Genomic DNA, 24,534 nt, shown 5'->3' with positions numbered 1-24,534 from the left:
GGCCTTCCCCACGGTGAGGCCGCCCCGTTCCCGTTTCCCGACGCCGATCGAGGAGTGCGAGGTTCAGGTGCCCGGCAGAACCGGGCTCGGTGTCCCCTCTTCCCGCAGCGGTTGCAAACCAGCGTGCGGGGCTGTCCCGCAGGGGTCGCTGCCCGGGCTGGCTCCTCTTCTCCCTCGCTGGATCCCTCCATCGCCGTCTCGGTCAGCCGGCAGGGCGCACTGCGTCTGCTGGCGCTTCCAGCCACCCCGAATACGGCCTCAGCCCGTGTAGCAAGGGCCAAGGCCTGCTCCAGCGATGTTGGGTGTCGGAATCGCTGATCGGCTCCGGCAGGGAGAGTATCCTCTATCTGGGGTGCTCGCTGACCAGGAGAAGCAGCCGGTCACCCCAATTCTACCGGCGGGACCACTATTGAATAGCCCTGGTAAGGGCTGTGGCCACCTATCGCACCCAGGAGTTGCTCAGGCTCCTTATGTGCGCTATCGATGGGTTCTGTTTCTTCCAGCGTCAGCCGGCGCTTAATAGAATCGGGTACTGTCTGCCACGAGTTGTCCATTCTGCCCGCTTCTGACACAAATGTAGCGTTTGCAGGTTCTTTCCAGAACAAGGACGAGTGAAGACGCAATTAACAAACAAGCATTAGCTTTATTCATTTTCAGCCACACAAAACCAAACACAGGATCTACAAACACATGAGGAGACTGGTCATCGTGCTGACCCTCATACTCTCCCCGGCTACCACTCCCAGCATGCCCAGCGGTACTACGAGCGCCTAGGGGCGCTTCCTCCTCACCACCAGGCGAGGGCGTTACAGTATTTTGAAGGAGAAACGGCAACATTAGATAATGCGTTCCTTTGATAAAATATTCATGTGCGGTTGTATCCGGTTATGAAACATGCTGTTGTTTTGTGTCTTGCGATATGCAGTCCGTGGCGCCGTGTTTTGAGTTTGCTGGTCAAAATATTTATAATACGCCTGTTGTGCGGTTTCTGTCTGAAGTGCTGTTGTCGACATAAAGCTATCGGTTTGATTTGTTTGTGACCAAAACAGTTTCACTGCTGTGAAAACAAACGTGATTTTTGTATCAAGTGAGTAATAATAATAATAATTTCTTACACTTATATAGCGTTTTTCTGGACACTCAACTCAAGGCGCTTTACAGGTAATGGGGACTCCCCTCCACCACCACCAATGTGCAGCATCCACCTGGATGATACGACGGCAGCCATAGTGCGCCAGAACGCTCCCCACATACCAGCTATCAGTGGGGAGGAGAGCAGAGTAATGACGCCAATTCATAGATGGGGATTATTAGGAGGCCATGATTGGTAAGGGCCAATGGGAAATTTGGCCAGGACGCCAGGGTAACACCCCTACTCTTTTGAGAAACGCCGTGTGAGTGTTAATGACCACAGAGAGTCAGGACCTCGGTTTTACGTCTCATCCAAAGGACGGCGCCTGTTTACAGTATAGTGTCCCTGTCACTGTACTGGGGCATTACGACCCACACAGACCGCAGGGTGAGCACCCGCTACTGGCCCCACTAACACCAAAGAAACACTTGCGTTGGCCGAGAATATAGTAGGCTGATATAGGAATAAATACTGTAATGTTAGTATAATTTTCATTTATTTATCATCACTATACATATTGGTATAAAGTCAATGTAGTCTTCAGGTGATATTGCATACTTCCTTAATATTTCATTGTTTGAGATTAGCTTGCCTGGCTGAGGAACTGAGAGCACCGACTGAAGATCAGCACTGTCCCAACCCACCTCCTTCATGAGGAATGAACCAGGGAGACAGCTACAAGGGTGAAGTTGAGGTGGAGGAAGAGGTGCTAGGTTTTCAGCCAGGGAGCTATTATGTTAAACACTGTTAAGCATTAAGACAGTCACACAACCCCTACTGCAATTTCCATCACGGGATCAATAAAGTATCTATTTAGATTGTCATCTTAGCATCATGCCTTTTGTGTCAACATCTCTATTACACTTTTAGAACCAAGTTATGAGATGAACTTAGGACCTCCGATTTACTTTCAGTTTCCACCATGTTGTAGTTGTTAGCAAGGGTCAGACAGCTGTCAGGTGCTGCTTAGTGTGACGAGGCAGAACTCTAGTCCATATGAACATGTTAAGATGAAAATACAAGCAAAAATATTTCCGAATTAATAATGAAAATAATTTAATAATAAATATATAAATAATGCCATTTGTTTTAGAAAATAGAAACTGCACATAAAATTAATATTTTATTTCTTAGTGCTAAAATGAGATGAACAGCTAAAATTGTTAGGACTCATGTGCAAGTATGAAACTAAAATGTCAAATTTCAAGAGTCTCAGTCAAATGTCCAGATTGAGTTTGTAGTTGTGTTTGTCCTGAGTATTCACGACACTATTGTGATCTCTGGTTTTGGCAAATTACTCACACGTTGCTCTGAGAATGCGTAACCTGTTTCGATAACTAGGGCCCTGTTGCCCAGGCTATGTTACATTTTTCGGTTTTCTAAAGGCTCACACTTGGACAGTGTACAGAAACAAATTCTAGATCATCTTGAGTGGTACTAGAATTTCTCAGTGTAGCACAGAATACTGATAAAAGAAACACTGATTTATAATAGAAGTGACTACGTTTCGTAACAGTCCAGCTCCTAACCTTATGAAGGGAGAACACCTGTCCTTCACGACTCGGAACTTTGCATCTCTAGAAACAATCGCACATTAACAATTTAATAGTCATTCCAATTTTGCAAATTCGGCCAGAACACTGGGATAACACCCCTACTCTTTTCAAGAAACACCCTGGGATTTTTAATGACCAGAGAGCATCAGGACCTTGGTTTTACATCTCATCCGAAGGACAGCACATGTTTACAGTATAGTGTCCCCGTCGTTATACTGGGGCATTAGGACCCACATGGGCCACAGGGTGAGCACCCCCTGCTGGCCCCATTGACACCTCTTCCAGCAGCAACCAATGTTTTTCCCCAGAGGTCTCCCATCCAGGTACTGACCAGGCTCACACCTGCTTAACCTGCTTAGTTTTAGTGGGTTGCTAGTTGTGAGTTGCAGGGTGATATGGCTGCTGTGCTGCTGTTTAGCAGTCTTATTGCCCAGAGGCAAAATGCCCTCCTTTAGTGGTGTAAGTAAGGTTGGATCCGGATTGCTTTCCACTCAAGCGTATTTTGAGAAACACCTTTGAGCTATGCGCCTGAACATCTGTAAACGGTATGTGCACAGTATACAAAATCCCCCTTCCTCCTACCTCCTACCTGCCTGTCTCTTATCCCTCCTGTGTTTCTGCTTCATCCACAAGCAGCCTGGTTCTCGCCCGCACCTCAGTCGGTGTTAAAACTCCTTCCTCCTATGGTGAAGGCTGCTGGTCTGTGGGATGCAGTCCGTTGCTCTGGGATGAAGGCTGTTTGCTTTCCCCCTCCCCCTGCTCCTGTTCCCTCTGAGCCTCTGGGATCCAGCAAGCCTGGGATCCCGTGGCTGTTCAACAAAGGTGACACCCAGACCCCCTCCAGCTTGATGCGTCACAGAGAGACCATTCAAATCAGCGTGCCTCCCCCTCATGAACATGACAGGCAAAGGGATTTTGTTCCCCGAGCACTTTGTAGGTTGTTTTCTTAGACATAGTGTCGTTTTAAACGTTGCTAAATACTCTGCGGGAACGTTTGCTTAGGAAAATGTGCTGAAAGGCAAAAAAATGCAAATTTGTGTTTGCTTCCTTTATCCTCACAAAGAGAGCAGCTTACACTAATAGCAGGGAATGGGGAAGTCTTGTTTTTTTTATTTTCTGGGTTATTACTGTCCATTTTCTTACTGCTTTATCAAGTAGAGGGTCACAGTGGGCAGCTGGAGTCTATCCCAGCAAGCAACAGGCGCAAGGCCTGTTCACCCTGGACAGGACACCAGTCTTTCACAGGACACACACACACTCACACACCCTGGACAGGACACAGTCCATCACAGGACACACACACACTCACACACCCTGGACAGGACACCAGTCCATCACAGGACATACACAGATGCACACACTCACACATTTTGGGGAGGAGCAGTGGCTCTGTGGCTAAGGATCTACGCCTGTGGCTAGAAGGGTTTGCTAGTTCAAATCCCGCAGCTGTCAAAAGAATCGTACTCCGTTGGGCTCCTGAGCAATGCCCTTAACCCCAACTGCTCCAGGGGTACCGTACAATGGCAGCCCCTGTGCTCTGAACCCAGGCTCTCTCCCTATCTGTGTGTCTTATGGTGAGCAAGCTGGGGTCTGTGAAAAGATCATTCCTAATGAATTACAAGAAATTGTAAAGGGTTACTAAAGTGATGTTATTATTATTATTACACCCTGGACAGGATGCGTACAGACACAGATACAGACACACTTACACCAGGGCCAGGTTTCTCAGAAGCTAATGAACCTACCAACATACAAACTCCACACAGACAGCACCGCAAGTTCAGAATTGAACCCAGGGCCTCAGTGCTGTGTAGAAGTGCTAACCATGGCACCACTGGGCACTCATGGATTATTTCCTGGTAGGAATTTCCAAAAGGAATTCTGTGCAAATGATTTTAATTATTCTTATGATTTTGCATTGGGCTACATAACCCGACGATTGCTGTTATGAACAGGCTGGTTAAATGAGGCAGAGCTAGGGTTGGAGTTTAAAAAGCAGAATCTACACATAATGCAGAATTATTGTTGTTATGAGACAGGCATGCTGTTCCTTGTCCTGGGACAGGAGATCACACACTGTATTATTATTATTATTGAGAGACAGGCTCACTGTCTGTTCCTCAGGCTGGGACAGGAGATCACACACTGTATTATTGTTATTATTGAGAGACAGACTCACTGTCTGTTCCTCAGGCTGGGACAGGAGATCATACACTGGATTATTATTATTATTATTATTATTATTATTATTATTATTATTATTATTGAGAGACAGGCTCACTGTCTGTTCCTCAGGCTGGGACAGGAGAACACACACTGTATTATTATTATTACTGAGAGACAGACTCACTGTCTGTTCCTCAGGCTGGGACAGGAGATCACACACTGTATTATTGTTATTACTGAGAGACAGACTCACTGTCTGTTCCTCAGGCTGGGACAGGAGATCAAACACTGTATTATTATTATTACTGAGAGACGGGCTCACTGTCTGTTCCTCAGGTTGGTACAGAAGATCACACACTATATTATTACACTGTTACGTTATGTATAGCGTGTATTATATTGCCCTGGTCTGAGTGCGTGCATGCCGGTGTGTATCTTAGCTGACACCACATTACACAGCTGTGTCATCAGCAAAGCCGACATCCAGAAGACAAGTTCGTTTTGCCACCTTAATTCATCAATGAGACAATTTCTGGGTGTGATCCAGGCTCCTTTAACACAGCCCTCATCTGCAAGATCTGTTGCAACCTTCAAGTTAACAGAAGAGAGCAGAGAGTTTGTGCTCAGAAAGGCTGGTGCAGGCCGCATTTAGAACTGGCGAATGAACTTAAAGCCCACGTACCTCAAATTACCCCCCTCTTTCAGTATGTAAACTCTCTGTGCCGCCTGTGACCAGGGCAGTCCATTCAAATAACTGGAGATATACATTCAAATATGACATCTGATCTCGCCCTATCTCCCCACTGACTCCAGTGACTCTCAAGGCGCCAAAACGAACTCTTGTTAATTACTTTGGCTGATGTGGTATTCATGAATCCATTGCTGTGATCTCTAAAAAATGCAAAGTTGTTTTCATCCACCCTTGCTAGACTACAGTCAATTGTTGTCCCTGGAGACCAATACGACTGTCCTGAGCAATGCTCACAACATCAATTTCAAGCTTTAGTGTCACCTGGGGGAAACAGTCAAACACAAACAATGACAAATACACATCATCAATAGGGAAGAGAATACAGTGGTGTTACAGGAGATAAGAAACAGGAGACTGGGTAGTTACTCTGCTTGGTTTAAGAGAGTGACTGCAGTGGGGATGAAAGATTTCCTGAGTCTGTTGGTTTTACACCTGAGGGGCACAGAGGTGTCTCCCAGATGGGAGAAGTGTGAGACACACACTCCCTGATGCTTTTGGCTTTCTTAGTTTGTGAAGGATGTGAAGGATGCTTACGTTGATTGCAGTCTTGCATGATCCTGAACTGAAGTTCAAGCGCTTCTGGGGCTGCACAGTGGTGCCGATGTGCATGCTGAGAATCACCGAGCCTGCGGGCAGCCTGTTATTAATAAGTGAAATGGGAAGTGATCTCAATTTCTCCTGTCTGAGTTTGTCCTTGAAGAGCACACCGACTCTGACTTCCTTACTGAAGTTTCTACCATCCCACAGTTCCAGTCCCTCCCGATCTTATTTCTGAGCTCCTTGATGACGTCCCCTCTCTTCCTGAAACTTGTGAGGCCAACCAGCTGTTGTCCTAAGGTTTTCCTCAGGGTTATATAGACCCACTGAGGGTAATATTGTAACAGGAAAGAGTCTTTTGCCATGACTGGATGCAGATTGTGGAGTAGCTTGGGGATGGTTAGTATTGCTGGGGATTCCGGGTTCAACTCTTGGGAGCTGTCTGGGGGGAGTGTGCATGTTCTCCTGTGCTCAATTGGGTTTCCTTCCACAGTCCAAAGACATGCTGGTAGGTTAACTGGCTTCTGGGATAATTGTTCCTGGTGTTTGTGTTGTGTATGCCTTGCAATGGAGTGGTGAAATGAGAAATAATGGACTTATTACATTATAATTAATAATAATTGCTTACACTTATATAGCGCTTTTCTGGATACTCCACTCAAAGCACTTTACAGGACATGGGGACTCCCCTCCACCAAAACCAATGTGCAGCCCCACCTGGATGATGCGACGGCAGCCATAGTGTGCCAGAACACTCACCACACACCAGCTCTCAGTGGGGAGGAGAGCAGAGTGATGAAGCCAGTTCAGAGATGGGGATTATTAGGAGGCCATGATTGGTAAGGGCCAATGGGAAATTTGGCAAGGACGCCGGGGTCACACCCCTACTCTTTTCGAGAAAAGCCCTGGGATTTTTAATGACCACAGAGAGTCAGGACCTCGGTTTTACGTCTCATCTGAAGAACGGCACCTGTTTACAGTGTAGTCCCCATCACTATACTGGGGCATCAGGACCCACACAGACCGCAGGGTGAGCGTCCCCTGCTGGCCCCACTCACACCTCTTCTAGCAGCCACCTTAGTTATTACTGTCAACAAGGAAAGAATATAAGGAACATAAAAAGGCTGAATGTCTTAAATGCATTTTTTATACTGAAACAGAGAGGCACACACACGTCATTACAAACACACACCCGCACAGAGACAGCCGCGAGCACCTTGTGCAGAAATATGGCCTCCAATAGGAACAAAAAACTCCAGCCGGACAATTCGAGCGTTCAAACCAAGAACCCAACACGCACTCATGCTGGCAGCCTGTGCAGAAAAGCAGAAAGAACCACAAGCCTTCTCTGTTGGGAGGAAAAACACACACTCCCTCTCTCACACTCCTGATTTCCATAAATAGCTCATTCTTCATCTCTGGCTCCTACATACAGTATAGCAGCACTCAGTCTGCTTTGAATAAGCCATAAATCCAAGATTTGTTTTATCTGTTCCTCTTGTCTAGGCCTAGAGCTGCTTTTCATAAAAGAGCCGTTTGTATAAATAGCTAGGGTTACAGCTGAAGACACCAGCTTCATCCCTCAGTATGAAACAAGCGTTCTGCATCAAGAGTGAGAGAAGAGGGCGAGGCCTTGCGTTTTAATTCATTTTTCTTCTGAAGACCCAGCTTCTCAGAGACAGGCTCAGCCCCCCCACCTACACAGAAGACCCACACGGTTACAAACGTAGGCCTGAACAGAGTTCCACACACACAAACACACACACACACACGCAAACGAGCTTGATAAAGATAAGTCAGGATAAAAACACACAAGCCTTACCCGTTCACAAATGTGATGTGCACCCCCACCTCTCTCACACTCGGCAACTCCTGAGCTGATTTCTTTAAACGGCTTATCCTTCATCTCTGATTCCTACGATACAGTATCACAGGGCTCCGTCTGCGTTGAATACACCATAAATCAAAGATGCATTTGGGTTCCAGCTGAAAACACCAGCTTCTCCCCTCAGTGTGTAACACGCATTATACGTCGGGAGAGAGAGAAGAGGGCCAGGCTGTGCCTTTTCAATGAATTTTCTTCTGAAAAGCCAGCTTCTCAGAGGCAGATTAAGCCCCTCATGCGTTGTAGAGAGACAGTTAGAACTGCACCCTCACAGAGTCGAACACACACACAGACACGTCCTCTTGTTTTAGCAAATACACAAATCAGACGGCGCTCCCAACGATCCAGACACACACACACACACACAACATCACTCTCGCACGCTGGACCCCCGCTCAGTCCTCACCTCCAGCTCCTGTGAACTGCTTCGAATAAACTACATTAAGAAAATGAGGTTGCGTTCCGGTAGCAGGCCTTCCTGGGCACCAGTGTGAGTTGCACGCTCATTTGGAAAAGCCCTTCCGCATCGTCGGGCGTTGCTGCTTCACAGTGCTTGACCTGGGGTGTGGGGTGCTCTCTGTGTGGAGTTTGCATGTTCTCTCCCTGGTTTCCTCCAGGCGCTCCAGTTTCTGCCCTCAGTCCAGGGACAGGCCGCCACTTTCACTGGGTGGCGCACCGTCGCCGTGGCAGCATGGTAGGTCGGAGCCGATTTCAGAGATCCTGTAACCAGCACCTGTCTGAGAAACTGTTCACTGCCCCGACAGACAGGGAAGCCTGTTATCACTGGACTCAGTTCCTCCATCCTGGCAGTGTGGGACACTCTCTTCAGACTAAAGAGACTCAGTTCCTCCAGCCTGTCATTATGGGACACTCCCTTCAGACTAAAGAGACTCAGTTCCTCCAGCCTGTCATTATGGGACACTCCCTTCAAACTAAAGAGACTCAGTTCCTTCAGCCTGTCAAAGATGAAACACTGCCTTCAGAGTAAAGAGACACAGTTCCTCCAGCCTGTCAGTGTGGGACACTCTCTTCAGACTAAAGAGACTTCGTTCCCTCAGCCTGGAAGTGTGAAACACTGCCTTCAGACTAAAGGGACTCAGTTCCTTCAGCCTGTCGGTGTGGGACACTCCCTTCAGACTAAAGGGACTCGGTTCCTCCAGCCTGTCGGTGTAGGACAGCCAGGCATGGGGAGGACACACAAACTCCACACAGACAACCGGTTGAACTTGGGGGGGGGGGGGCTTGGCGCTTCGAGGCAGCAGCGCTACCCACTGTTGCCCTGGTTTCCACTTGAGATGACGAATCTTCAGAGCAACCTGACTTGTTGCCACAACACGAGGCGTAGCCCCTGCCTAGCGGGTTAACCATTAACCCTATGTGATTTCGTTTTTCAGCTCCTGGGCTGTGGTCTCTATTCCTGTTCCTGTTCCTGGTCCGTTTGCTCATAAGGGGACCAAAGCTGCTGTTGTTTAGGGGCTTGGAGACGCTCTTCCACAATTCTGTCCCCTCCAGTCCCATCATCAGGTGAGTTGTGTGGCTCTCTTGGCGGTTTGTGTGGATCCTTCCTGGACAGCCTTTTAGGATTCATTTTTACGTTGTTGGATCAGTGCTATCGGTCTAGAAAGGGGTGCATTTTTCAGCTTTTCTCAAGACTGCAAAAAAAAAACCCCAGCAAAAGTGCTAGCAGGAGGCAGAGGACTTATGGGATAGTGTTGTGGTTCTGTTTAAAGAAACCAGTAACATTCAGGGCAAAATTTCCTTTTGCTTCGTTGTTGCTAGTTTTTACTGTTTTGTTACTTTATTGCCATTATTAACTACATCATTCTTCCTGTTTTTCCTTGTGATCAGTCTGATATACAGAGCCCTGCAAAGGTATTTGATGCTTTTTAGAATCTATTTCCTTCGGGCCTCATGAGCACATTCAACGCTCAGTGGATTTTACAAGATGTGTGCAGTGCTCTTCCCATTTCATTACTTGTAGCCACAAGCCTTTGAACCGGCAATTCATATTTAGGTAGTGTCCACAACCCACTCCACGCATTCAAAGTAAAAACCCCAAAAATAAATAGAGCATATGAAAGAAACACATGATTCTAACTCTTTGTATTGGCATACCTCAGTTATGTGCACAAAATTATCTTCACAAGCCACACCATGAAAGTGGCCTCCCATCTGTGTGCAATACTAGGGGTTCTCATGATTTCAGAATAAATTGTAGTAGTGAATTTCAAAGCAAAGATTCAATAATGAAAATGAAGGAGCTAGTTTTATAAAGCAGCAGATCAGGAGCAAGGTTTAAAACACCTCCAAGATGTTTGATATCCCTTGAAGCGCGGCGAAGTTGATCGTTAAGAAGTAAAAGGCCCGCCAGACAATATCTGTAGCCAGAAATCTGTGACTCGCACTCGATCCTCTCTTGTCTCCTGATATGTGAAAGATGTGATTAAGACAGCATTTTTCCCCCCACCTTAGAAATACTGCCCGCATTAGGCAGTTTTTATCAAGTGCCTGCTTCATGCATTTAGAACGTCAAGGCTTGTTATCCGCTGTTAGTGGATTTTGCATACGTGTCCTGCAAAGATCTCTTTTCGCAGCTAACCTTGATATTTCTCCCCAGTCAGAAGCGGGAGTGCTTTCTGTCGCTATCCCTCTCATCCGACCAAGAGCCAGACAGATGACCCGCTGTGCTTGTAACCCTGAATTCCTTTTGGCATGTCATCTTGCCCAACGAAGATCCTAGCTAAATCCAGAAAATTAAGCACATCCACCCCAAAACCCTCACAGATACTCTGCCTCTCCACTCCCCAAAGCAATCATTTCTGGTTTCGGCCTGTTGCCTTATTCAGGTGTAACGATTTGCCTCTCCAGCCTTTTGTTTCCTCTTCCTGCCTCTGTTCCTGATCCCGTTGGGGGCGTATTGGTCTGGGCCTCTGTGGCGCACTTGGTTAGTGCTTTCGCCTGTTAGTTAAAAGATGGGTGTTTCAAGCCCACCAGGCGCCGTAGCTTGTAGTGTAGCGCGCTGGTTTGTGGTCGATGAGAGCCTGGGTTCAATTCAACAGACTTTCAGGGCGTTGTATGGCCAGCAGCCACTGGAGCTCAGCAGGTGGGATCCTGGTCAGTACCTGGAGGGGAGACTCCTGGGAAAGCTGAGGCTGCTGCTGGGAGAGGTGTTAGTGGGGCCAGCAGGGGGTGCTCACCCGGCGGTCTGGGTGGGTCCTGATGCCCCAGTATAGTGACTGGGGACACTATACCGTAAACAGGTGCTGTCCTTCAGATGAGATGTAAAACCGAGGTCCTGACTCAGAGGGCTGTCTGTGTGGAGTTTGCATGTTCTCCCTTTGTTGGCCTGAGTTTCCTCAAGGTGGTCCAGTTTCCTCCCACAGTCCAGAGCCAGGCTGGTGGGGTTAATTGACTTCTGGGAAAACTGGGCTCTGGTGTGAGTCTGTTTGTAATGGACTGGTGTTAGTGGGGTCAGCAGGGTGCGCTCACCCTGCAGTCTGTGTGGGTCCTGATGCCCCAGTATAGTGATGGGGGACACTATACTGTAAAAAGGTGCCGTCCTTCGGATGAGACATAAAACCGAGGTCCTGACTGTCTGTACTCATTAACAATCCCAGGGCGTTTCTCGGAAAGAGTAGGGGTGTAACCCCTGTGTCAAACAACTGCTCATTGTTCTTGGCTTTGTGAGCAAGGTCCTGAGCACAGAGTGAAATCAATATGCAAACTGGCACTCCCACTGGCCCGTAAAGGGTGTCATGGAGTTCAAAAACCAACTGGTTAGATACACTTGTAGCCAAAAGCCTTTGAACCGGCAATTCATATTTAGGTAGTGTCCACAACCCACTCCACGCATTCAAAGTAAAAACCCCAAAAATAAATAGAGCATATGAAAGAAACACATGATTCTAACTCTTTGTATTGGCATACCTCAGTTATGTGCACAAAATTATCTTGACCGAGCAAACACCCGGCTCATGACTTTAAATACAGGAGGACAGAGCCAGAAGATAAGATAAGATAATTATAAGACGGGACTGCAGTTGAAAGAGCTGAAATCTGAAATCATTTGAAAGATTTGGGTGTCAAAAGCCCGACCATCATTCCTTCTCCAGCTCTTCTCAACTTCAGGGTTGGGTTGAATGTGCTGTGGAAGTCACGATGGATGTGTGGGCTCCGGGTTCTCTCTCAGCCGATACAAGACCCATCTAGTCTCATCTCTAATGCAACATACACAGTTTTTGCCCCTTTCATCTTGTACACATTGCGTGCACTACATGTTACTACCTAACCAAAGGCGTTAAAGTAATCGCTGGGATCTGTTGATTTCCCCTGTATCAGGAGCTTTGTTAATACATGATAAAGCTGTCTTTGGTTTAAAGGGGGACTACAATGCTAGTTTTATGTTTCTTGCTTAGAGAGAATCAGCATCGAAAGTCTAGACCACAATAAAAGCAAAATTTACACAGTAACTTGTAAAACTTCCCGTTTACATCACAAAGCAGACTGAATCTCCAGGTCTGCGCAGCGCCGTGTTCTGCGATTCAGAACAAGGCAATTTCTAGACTCTCCATTCAGAGCTCTTCAGGTCACGGGGACAGCTCCAGACCCTCCCCCCCCCCCAGTGTGCAGCCCCATCTGGATGATGCTCCAGTCCGCCCCAGGCACACAGCAGCTCTCAGTGGAGAGGAGAGCAGAGGGATGAAGCCAGTTCAGAGAGGGGGTTATTAGGAGGCCATGATGGGTAAAGACCAGGTTCCGCGATTCAGAACGAAGGCCACAAAACTCCCGGTGAGGTGAAACCGTAAACACACAGGTCTGTGGATCCATCTCTTTTAATCCAGTAGAAATACTGCTCTGGACATCAAGATGGTTTTGCCCACAAATACTGCTTGTTAACCCTGCATGCAGATCACGTTGGGACATTTCTGTGTTATTCAAATTCCAGTGTAACACTTTCTTTTATCCGAACAGTAACTTGTTCCCCCCACAAATCAATGTTGCACAAGCCAGAAATCCTGCGGGGATATCGAAATCCGAATGCAAAACACCCAAACGCACTGGTTTTCTGGGGTCAGAGGTCAGCCGAGACGGAGCCCCCCCCCCCCATTTAACGGACATGAGGGAGATTTAAGCACCCAAGCGGTGCTGGGGTTTCTGGGATTTCTTTAAGGATGCAGACAAGGGCACTGTGGCGATTCGGCCTCAAAGCCATGAGGAGGATGGCGTCACAGATACGTCATACAGGCTCTGAAGGCTGGAGGTTTATTGCCCTTTGAGTTACAGCAGTGTGCTATTCAAGAGGAAGAGAGAATTATTAATTGCTTACACTTATATAGCGCTTTTCTGGACACTCCACTCAAGTGTCTCTTCACAGGTCATGGGGATCCCCTCCAACCCCACCAGTGTGCAGCCCCACCTGGATGATGCTCCAGCCCGCTCAGCACACAGCAGCTCTCAGTGGGGAGGAGAGCAGAGGAATGAAGCCAGTTCAGAGAGGGGGGTTATTAGGAGGCCATGATGGGTAAAGGACAGGGGGGGAATTTGGTCAGGACACCGGGGTAAAATCCCTACTCTTTTCCAGAAACACCCTGGGATTGTTAATGAGCACAGAGAGTCAGGACCTCAGTTTTACGTCTCATCCTTCACTCTACTGGGGCATCAGGACCCACACAGACTGCAGGGAGAGAGCCCCCTGCTGTCCCCACTAACCACTCTCCCAGCAGCAGCCTCAGCTTTCCCAGGAGTCTTCCCTCCAGGGACTGGCCAGGCTCTCACCTGCTGAGCTCGAGTGGGGGGCAGCCAGCTGGGGGAGCTACAGGGTGATATGGCTGCTGTCCATAAGGAAGGAGAGAGACTGCAGGCAGAGAGAGAGTCTCTTGAAGTCTCTTGTCTGTAGATCTTATGTTAATTGTGTATGTTTTGGCAACACTGACTTATTCATTGGTCATGCCAATAAGGCATCGTGAATTGAATCAAGTCTCTTGTAGCTGGCCAGGGGGCATAAGAGAGCAAGGAAGTTTGGGGTGCCCCCCCCCTTATATACTGTAGGGTGAAGAGGGGGAGCAGAACAGGGGGTAACAGCACAGTCCGACACTTGAGGGGCAGTGGAATTCAACAGTAGGTAATGAAGGAAGAAGAACGGCACCGTCAGTCAAAATGAATGTCAATAAAATGTGTGGGACCGCAAATCTGCGTTCAGGTAAAAATCCTGCTTCGTGTGAGCCAGATGTGACCACGCCCCACATTGACCCCTTGGGTCGAAACCTGAGCCTTTCTCGTTCTGTCACAAATGATCGGAAAGGAGTGGCTTCAAAAAGCTCCTGGACCATGGATGTGTGTCTCCCCCTTTTTTTTCCCCCACCGTTGGCCGCAGGTAAAGCGCCGTGCCAGGTAAAGACCCGGTTGCTGTGACGCCAGTCCATCACTGGCTTGACATCACACCCGAGCCACAGTGACATCACACCCGACATCTCTACCCTCCTTAAGTCATAGTCTTTTTTTTTAAATTTTCTGTTTCTTTGTGCAGGAGAAATGGCCACCACCACCTCCAAGTATTTGCAGTGTGCCCTGGCAGGATTTGTCCTGGGGGTTATAGTGACGTTCGGGTACGTACAGCCCAGAGTTTGCTTTATAGCTTGGCCGTGGTTGATGCGGCCAGATTGAGAAAACTGTCTATTTTGTCAAAAGAATTTCAAAGAATACTCATGCTTTGGCGGTATTAACAGATCACCACTTTACATTTCACTTCGTATTTATGGGCTTACAGACAGTACATCCTTGCATTTTTCTAGCTGCTTCTTTCAATTCTCGGTCGTTGGGGAGCTGCAGTCTGTACCAGCAGGGTTCACCCTGGACAGGACACCAGTCTATTACAACACGCACGCACGCAAGCACGCACGCACCGATATTGACTCACACATTACTCCAATTGACCTACCAGCATGTCCAGGAACTCGGGGAGGAAGCTGGAGCTGCCCATGGTAATCCATGCAGACACAGGGAGAACATGCACAGACAGCACCCCAGGTCCCAAAGTGAACCCAGAGCCCCCAGTGATTTAAGGTTGCAATGCTAGCAACTGCACCACTGAATCATATATTTTTTTACCTGCTTGCGCAACCCAAAAGTTACAGTTTTGCAATGCGTTGACAAATAACAAATAATAGGCTAAGACAAATAACTTAGTTATTTACAGTGTTAGTTACAGTGTTGCCAGAATGTTGCCTTTGCATGGCTGTTTTTCTCCTGTATTTCAGCTCTCCATTTGTGCTCAGATCCCCACCCCCCTGAGGGGGTGTTTGTAACCTTGAGTTACTCAAATGATAACGCCCGGTGGTTTATGGTTGTGTGGGTGGTGTGTTGCAGTGTCAGTGAGAGAGCCGTGGGTGGGACTATTGGTGTGCTGGTTGTTCTTTCTTGCCTAAGGCATAGACAATCCATTCACCTCTTGGTCATCCTGAGTGGCGTTTCTTTGAGCAAAATATTCCTCCTGTCCTGACTGGAGGGAGCTCACCCAGCTGTGTCTGGAGAGAAGCCAGGGTATCGGCTTCAACCACGCAGCTGGGCAGCTTGTTCCCCCCTCCCACCCCCCTCTGTGTACAGAAGAGCCTCCTGTCCTGACTGGAGGACCTCACCCAGCTGTGTCTGGAGAAAAGCCAGGGTATCGGCTTCAACCACGTGGCTGGGCAGCTTGTTCCACACCTCCACCACCCTTTGTGTAAAGAAGTGTCTCGTGTTCTCGGTCCCCAAGTGCTCTTCATTGCAATTTGCACTTTTGTCCCCTGCTCAGTGTTTCACTTTTCATTTTAAAGAAGTTGTCTGTGTTTTCTCTCTCAATGAATTTGGAGAAATGAGATTAGAGTTGCCTCTTATGAGTTGGCTGACTGAAGTGCTTCCCTGGAATGTTGCTTGAAGTGCTTTGCCTTCCAATCCTCATTCTTTCAGACACATTAACACAAAATGTGTCTGAAAGTGATAAGATAAGGATAATAGAACAATTAATAATGATTATGTAGTGCCATAGTAAGCATAAAAATCCCTAAAGGCATTCTTTTGTAATCCATTCTGCATGAGCTGCCTCACTAAACAAATGGGTGATGAATCAAAATCAAGACTGAAAGCGTTCAAACGTTTTGTTTTGCATACACCGAATTATTCAGATTCTTGCACGTGGTCACGTGAAATGGGATTAAACCAAAATGCATCACACTCAAGCTGTGCTTTCCAATAGACTAAAGAATAGGGAAGGAAAGACCTCTAGACCTCATGAGACAAAGTCCTAGTGATTGGGTACATAAAGAAATTCAAATGATCAGAATGGCCTGAACAAGGGTGAAGCATGATGGGAATCTGTGTGGCGTGACATAGGATGGAAATTGGCAATGGTTGTTCAGCTCCTTCTTGGCTTTTTTTCCCTGTGTTATGTAGTTCTGGGAAGAAGTTAGCTGCTCATTGTGAAGATATGTGTGTTATCCTCTGAGTGCGTCTGTGTTTGTAGGGTTGAGTCAATAGTGCTGGGAAGGTCATGGTGAAGACGAGAGCTGAAGTGAGTTTTATATCCAGCAGGGCTGAGCTAAGTCAGTCCCGATGGCTTTATAAAGGTTGTTTTATTGACCCACCTGGCCCCAGTTATCCCTTTGAAGAGGAGCGGGCAACGCTGTTTTTATAGTTTGGGGTTAGAAATATTCAGCGTGGATGAGGGATGAGTGCATTTCAAATTGAAAAAAAAACATCTGCACAGAAATTGGAAAAGCTCCAATTCACATAATAAAATAGATCACATTTCCAGGTCTGCCCAGCGCCATGTTCTGTGATTCAGAACGAGGCAACAAAATGTCCGGTGAGGTGAAGCGGCCCTGTGACACTGTAAACAAGCAGGCTTGTGGATCTGTCTCTTTTTGATCCAGTACAAATACTCCTTTCGACTTCCAGTCGGTTTTACCCACAAATACTGCGTATTTGTTAACTTTGCATGCAGATCACGTTGGAACATTTCTGTGGTGTAATATCTGCTGCACAACCTGGACTTATTCCTCCATACCTCACATTGCCTTAATCATCACAGGGACTAGTGAGCAGGAAGGGCTGCATCACATCACTCTTCGGGGGAACTCGAAGGCGAGTTTGCGACACCCCCATCTTTCCCGAACACACTGCTGTGTACAGTACAGTATGACTTCATGATCCAAGGATGTGCACTGACATTGCCACGTTCAGTTAAGAGCCTGTTTGTACAGGCAAATCCTCAGAGCGTTGAATGGGAACTTGAACAGAAAGGCACTTTGCATGATTTGGATTATCTTCATGAGTGTGACCACGTGCTGCTGCGTACAGTATGAGCTCTTCCTCCACGTGATATAGCAGGAGATACAGGAACAGGAGTTATAAGGTTTAGAAAACATGATGTTAAAGGGTTCATCCCCACATTTGTAATGAATATCTGATATTGTTTCATCCACAGATATTTAGGCACTAAACCTCCAGCGATTCTGAGTCGTATTGCATGGTAAGTATACTTCAGCGATGCTCCTATCAAGACCTTTTAAGATTCATGACATATATGTCTAGGTCATTCGAGAGTCATGGAAGAGCCAGAGCCTATCCCAGCAAGCAACAGGCACAAGGTAGGATCCACCCTAGAAGGCCGCCAGTCTATTGCAGAGCACACATTAACACACACACACGCAAACATGCGCACACACACTCGCACCAGGACCTCTTCTCCCAGAAGCCAGTTGGCCTACTGCTATGTCTTTGGGCAGTGGGAGGAAAGCCTATGAAATGTAGGGAGAACATGCAAACTCCACGCAAACAGTGCTTCAGGAACTGAACTCAAAGCCTCAGCCCTCCGAAGCAGTGCAAGCATTCTGCCCAGGTTTAGATACAAATCTTTGGAATTATGTTGAATACTTTTGCATAAAAAAACTTACTTCCCAGCACCTGATCTGCTCCACACATGGTTGTACTTCAAAGCCTGGGAGAATTTAAAAAATAAGCCTTTTAAACTCCTTTTATTAAGGGCTTCTCGATAATAACAGCTCTTCTCCGTTCTATTTTTCTTAGTGCCCCTCCCAAATACAGTAGGAAATACTGGAACAACATTCCAGGGATTAATGTCAGTCCAGAGGGGTAGGTATTGTCTTTCATCCATTTGAGAAACATTTCCAGTGAGTTTGTGGTAAAAGTCAAGTCATCTTTAAATCATAAAAGAATCCTTAATAAATCAGTTCAACCCCACGTTATCTTGTGAACTAACTTGTTAGAATGATTTGACTTGGAAGCACCAAATGAAAACACACACATGAAAATGCATTAGCAAGTTCAGTTTGAACTGTTTAAAACCTCAGAAATGGGATTTCAGGCCCAGCAAACTTTGACTTGGAAAGGATACACAGAACAGGCCTGGCAAGGGTCTTGAATTGAAGGGACCCCCTTGGACATCTAGCCAGAAACACCGGATAAAAATATCCAGAACAAAAACGGGGGGAAAAACATTTTTCAAAAGTCAGTTTTGCAAGTTGTGGCACACCTAGGATATAATTTTATCTTTCCAGGTCTTCTCTTGTGTGTTTGCTGCCTTAGATGAAAAAATAACCGAGATTATTGAACAAATCTTAAGAATTCTGTGTGTGATTTTTTTTTAATGAAGACTGGTCTTGGAAGGATTTTCTCTGCCTTCCAAACATGTGAAATAAATATTTCTACTTGTTATATCAGCCTTCTCCTTAGCCAGTTGAAAAAACTTTTATTGTGTGCTTCTTTAGCATGTAAAGTTAGTTTTTACTCTGGAAATGTGCTTTTTTTTTCCAAGGGATGTTGAAAATAACATTGGTGTTATGTTTTGATTTTGATTTATAATACGCCCATGGTGCAGTTTCTGTCTGAAGCGCTGTTGTCAATATTATGCAATTTATTTGTTTCTTGCAAACAAGTTGTGCTGTTGTGAAAACAAACTTTATGGTTGTATTTCGAAGATATTGGAGAACATTTGCATTTTCAGTACTTGGAGAAACATTTAAAAATAGTTTGCTTATGGAAATGAAAAGTGAACTGTTAACTGTAGTTTATGCGTTGGTCCGGATGGGGACAAAATGGTTGTGTAGTCTCTCCCTTAATGCTATAAGAGTACAGATTTTGACAATGTCTTACGTAAAACGCTTGTCTTAAGATTTATCCCTTTTTAATCCAGTCGGGAAGTAGGTGAACATATCTTGAAGTACCTCTCTACGACAATGATTCTGTTTGTTATCTCTGGAGCTGTCTTATACCTTACTTCAGAATAACCCAAGTCCTCGCATCCCCGCACTGGCTTCCAGTCAATAATGAATTTCAAGTGATGTCTGCTCTAAAGTTTTGTATCGTATTCTTTCCATCAGTTGCATTCCATCCCCTGATTTGAATAGCATTCCATAGTGGTCTTTGGGTAATGGGCACGTAATGTCTTAAGTGAATCAGTTATTGATATCATGGGCCTTAGTTACTGTGTAGCTTGCCGATCTTTAATCACCAGGGTGGAATGTAGTCTGTGTGGGCTCTCCATGCTACCAGTTAAGGGGGATATGCCAGAGCTCCAGTACTTATAATCACTGGCCTGGACCCAAATATCTACTAGATGTACTGTAAGAGCACAGCCCAGTTTGGACCACATTTCCCAGTAATCTGTAGGTTAAGGAAGTGCTGCCCTTAGTCATCTGACCAGTTTTGGGAAGACAATTGGCAAGGGGACTAAAACCAGGTTAAAAAAAAAAAGCAGCAGCTCCTTCATCCCCTGGAGGATTCTGGGGAATGTAGTCCAGACATCTTATTGCACGAATGGAATTATCCCCAAAATAAAATACATATAGCAGTTTACTTACTATATCACTCACACTAAAGACGACAAATACACATTTCTTGTTTGTAAAGAGGAAATGTTTTGGACATCGATGTCCCAATAATTGTGTGGACTGTATATCTGACAACCGTATGACTGTCAATTTCTGTTGCTGGAGATCTTTCAAAGTAAGACACGACATTATTGACCCCCAAAGAGAAAATTGAGGCATTACAGCAGCCCAGCCCAAGAAAAGCAAGGATCAGACTAAGCTAAAATCAGAATAACCACAGCATTAGAATAATTAAATAAGTACGTAGAATTCAAAATAAAATAAATAAAGTTGACAAAATTGGTGTGTGCAAAATATGTTTATAGACACTGTAAAGCAATAAAAGATGTGCAAAATGTCCAGAAAACATTATGTATAAAATGTATAAATTATGTATATTGATGCAGTGTCACAAAGCGCATGAGTGTAACATGCTGTCCATAGATGAGCAGATGAAGGGCTAACAGTCCTAGCCTAGGGCAGCGTTATACACCCTGACAGCCGCCGGGAGGAAAGACCTGCAGAAACGTTCCCCTGAACGCTGTAGCTGGAGCAGTGCTCCGCTCCCTAATAACAGTCCCATAAAGCGGATGAGAGGTGTTGTTAGCGAGACAGATTTACCTCCCTGATGTCCTAACAGTGTCACGGAGCAAGACTGGACAAGAGTTTTGTGCTGGATCAAGGAGAAGTAACATGCCCTGCCTGTCACTACAACAGCACGACTTAAATGTGTGATGAATGCAATCCCAGCTCACACAGATTTAACGATGCCCAGCTCCATCTGTTGGTCAGTAATAATAATAATTGCTTACACTTATATAGTGCTTTTCTGGACACTCCACTCAAAGTGCTTTACAGGTAATGGGGAATCCCACAACCACCACCAATGTGCAACATCCACCTTGATGATTCTCCAGTCTGCTCAGCACACAGCAGCTCTCAGTGGGGAGGAGAGCAGAGTAATGTAGCCAATTCATAGAGAGGGATTATTAGGAGGCCATGATTGGTAAGGGCCAATGGGTTATTTGGCCAGGACACCGGGGTTACACCGCTACTCTTCTCAAGAAACGCCCTGGGATTGTTAATGACCACAGAGTCAGGACCTCGGTTTTACGTCTCATCCGAAGGATGGCGCCTGTTTTCAGTATAGTGTCCCCATCACTTTACTGGGGCATTAGGACCCACATGGACTGCAGGGTGAGCACCCCCTGCTGGCCCCACTAACACTTCTTCCAGCAGCAACCTTAGTTTTTCCCAGGAGGTCTCCCATCCCATCTGTGTCATAACACCGTCACCTCCGGGTTTTCAATCCCTGAGATCATAAGTGAAAATGAGGCGCCAGCTGGAACTGGGGTCTCCAGATCTCTGATCGCCTCTCGCTCGTGTCCCAGGATGAGAGACATGCTGACCGTCACCCCCTGGCTGGCTCCTATCATCTGGGATGGGACCTTTGACCCCTTGATCATCGACAGCATTAACAAGCCCCTCAATCTCATAATAGCAACCACTGTCTTCGCGGTCGGCAAGTAAGACGTGTTGATCACAAAGAGTACTTAACAGAAATATGTCTTCTGTATCCGTGACTTCTTTTAGAATGTGCTCTCCTACACTCTGGGAGGAGGCACTGTTCCAGATCCCCTGTATCAAGACTAAGAGAACATTTACTTTCTTTCTAACTAAAAGCGTTCTATTGTTGAACACTAAAACAAAAAGAGGCTGGCCTCTTATTACTACTGTCATTTTTAGACTCTTCACAAGCTAATTGTTTGATTCAAATCTAATGCCAGCAGCCATATTGCTCTGCAGCTCACAACTGGCAACCCCACTGGAGCTCAGCAGGTGTGAGCCTGGAGAAGAGACTCCTGGGAAAGCTGAGGCTGCTGCTGGGAGAGGTGTTAGTGGGGTCAGCAGGGGGCTCTCACACTGCTGTCCATGTGGGTCCTCATGCCCCAGTATAGTGACGGGGGACACTATACAGTAAAAAGGCACCATCCTTCTGATGAGACGTAAAATTGAGGTCCTGACTCTGTGGTCATTAACAATCCCAGGGCGTTTCTCGAAAAGAGTAGCAGTGTAAACCCGGTGTCCTGGCCAAATTTCCCATTGGCCTTTAGCAATCATGGCTTCCTAATAATCCACATCAGTGAATTGGCTTCATCACTCTGCTCTCCTCCCTACTGAGAGCTGGTGTGTGGTGAGCTTTCTGGCGCACTATGGCTGCCGTTGCATCATCCAGGTGGGGGCTGCACATTGGTGGTGGTACTGGGATTCCCCATTACCTGTGAAGAGTTAGGGAGTGTCCAGAAAAGTGCTATTTAAGTGTAAGCAATTATTATTATTATTATTATTATTAATGGTACTGAAGTTCTGATTGAGCGGTGCCATTGAATGTTTTGTATTATGGTATTGCATTGTTGTTGTACCGCATTATTATTGTCGAAAATGTTACGTGTTCATGAGCTTTTTATGTGCAAGACAAGTTCACTCAAGGGCAAGAGAGGTCGATGCAATTCACTTCTAGATTCCTTAACCACTGGCTGAGGGGTAAACCATTTTAGTAAAACACAAATTCAGGCTGGCACATTTAACTGGCTCTGGGGGGGGGGGGGGCTAAACTCTTGATGTTGATTTTTTAATATATTTCACTTCGTATAGGCAAGCTCTCAAAAATGCCTGGAAAAAGGAGTCGGCAGGAAAAATCTCTAGCAGGGCTGAAATTTAGGATCCGCTATTGAAAAGGCCCTGGAAAGGGAAAATATCTCTTCCGAGGGGTAGAGAAAAAAGAGTGGAGTGTCCAGGCAAGCGGAATATGGCAGGGTGCACCCTGGATGGGACGCCAGTCCATCTCATGGCAAATGCATAGACAGACGCGCGCGCACACACACACTCAAAGCAGGGACAATTTTCCCCAGACGCCAATTTACCCACCACCACGTCTTTGGACTGTTGGAGGAAGCCGGAGCACCCAGAGGAAACCCACTCTAACCCAGGGTGAGATCATGCGAAATAGCACCCCAGGGCCCCATCACCGCGAGGAAGCAAAGACTAACCACCACATCCCCTCTGTTCCCGAACCATCCTCCCTCTTTTCCCAGGTACATGCGCTTCCTGAAGGGGTTCCTCAAGTCGGCGGAGAAGCGCTACCTGGTGGGGTTCCGGGTGCACTACTACGTCTTCACTGACCAGCCGGGCGAGGTGCCGAAGGTGTCCCTGGCCCCCGGGAGGAATCTCACCGCCATCCGGGTGCCCAAGTTCGACCGCTGGCAGGAGATCTCCCTGAGGAGGATGGAGATCATCCGGAAGACCATCGAGGAGCAGATCCGGCGGGAGGCCCATTATATTTACGTGGACATGCACTTCCAGAACCGCGTGGGGGCGCCTGGTTCTATTACAGTCACCGGGACCAGTTCCCCTACAAGCGCTGGCCGGCCTCCACCACCTACGTCCCCTTCAACCAAGGCGACTTCTACTTCCAGTTGGCCGTGTTCGGGGGGCTCATCGACGACGTGTACTGGCTGGTCAAGACCTGCCAGGAGAACCTGCTGGTGGACAAGAGGAACAACATCGAGGCGGCCTGGCAGGAGGAGAGCCACCTGAACAAGTACCTGATATGCAACAAGCCCACCAAGCTGCTTTCTTCCGAGTACATCTGGGACGACCAGAAGCAGCGTGTGAACGAGGTCAGGGTCATCCGCTTCTCCACTGTCCGGAAGAACCTCGCCGAAGTCCGGGATAACTAGACAGCTGCGGTGGATCCTCCCGGATGTGCATTTGAGCCACCAGTACTGACCGAAAGTGAGGCATGATGGGCTCATCCTTTCACAGGTTATGAGGCGTTTTCCCGGAGACGATTTGTCACGTTAGCGGTTCGGACGGGTTTAGAAAACCGTCCACGTCCAAGCGATTCGTCCAGAGGCGGCTTTGCGTCTTGGGTTTGAATCTGTTTACGGGAGCATACCACAGTGGCTTAACCAACCTCTGACATCCCCCCTACCAACTGTCAACAGCAGCCGGTTCAACCTTACAGGAACACACACACATTTTAATCTCATTCCATCCCTTCGTTTTCCGACCCCTTTATCTGATTCAGGGTTGCAAAACCAGGGATGCCTCCTGGAATGGACCCACGTTCTGTGTGAGGAGAGACGTGTGGGCCACGTAATTTGTCACTGTATTTTGTCATACAGTTCAAGAGCTTTCAAAATAAAAACTCCCTATTTGCAATATAACACAAGGTCCTGGTGACAGTTTCTGTTCATGTGATCTGCAGTGATCTGCTGCATATTTGCAAGATGCTGATATAGGCTGCACGTGCACTCTTAAAACAAAGGGGAGCTGCACGGCTATTTTTATAGGTTAGAGAGAATCGCCATTGATGAGCGCATTTCAAACCACAATAAAAGTAAAACATACATAGTAACTTGTAAAAGCTCCAATTTGCATCACAAAATAGATTCAGTGAGGAAACAAGACTTGGGCTGAGGTGAAGCGGCCTTTATTACACTGTAAACAAGCAGGCTTGCGGATACGTGTCTTTTGATCTAACAGAAATATTGCTGTCAACCTCCAGGCTGTTGTGCCGATACATGGAGCTGATTTGTTAACTCTGCCTGCAGGTCGTGTTTTCTGCAGTGAAATGTCTT

General features: G+C 46.8%; 1 protein-coding gene and 1 pseudogene across 1 annotated transcript in view; one reads left to right on the top strand and one right to left on the bottom strand.

Annotated features, from left to right (window-relative positions):
* The window catches only part of LOC148826061 (scavenger receptor cysteine-rich domain-containing protein DMBT1-like), a 204,241-nt gene that overhangs the window by 109,198 nt on the left and 70,509 nt on the right, over positions 1-24,534 (bottom strand). The window lies entirely within an intron of this gene.
* LOC148826065 (globoside alpha-1,3-N-acetylgalactosaminyltransferase 1-like) lies at positions 1,791-23,631 on the top strand (annotated as a pseudogene).

This window comes from Atractosteus spatula, chromosome 10 (genome assembly GCF_055471065.1).
Source record: "Atractosteus spatula isolate fAtrSpa1 chromosome 10, fAtrSpa1.hap1, whole genome shotgun sequence".
NCBI lineage: Eukaryota > Metazoa > Chordata > Actinopteri > Semionotiformes > Lepisosteidae > Atractosteus > Atractosteus spatula.
This window is presented reverse-complemented; position numbering and strand designations above follow the sequence as displayed.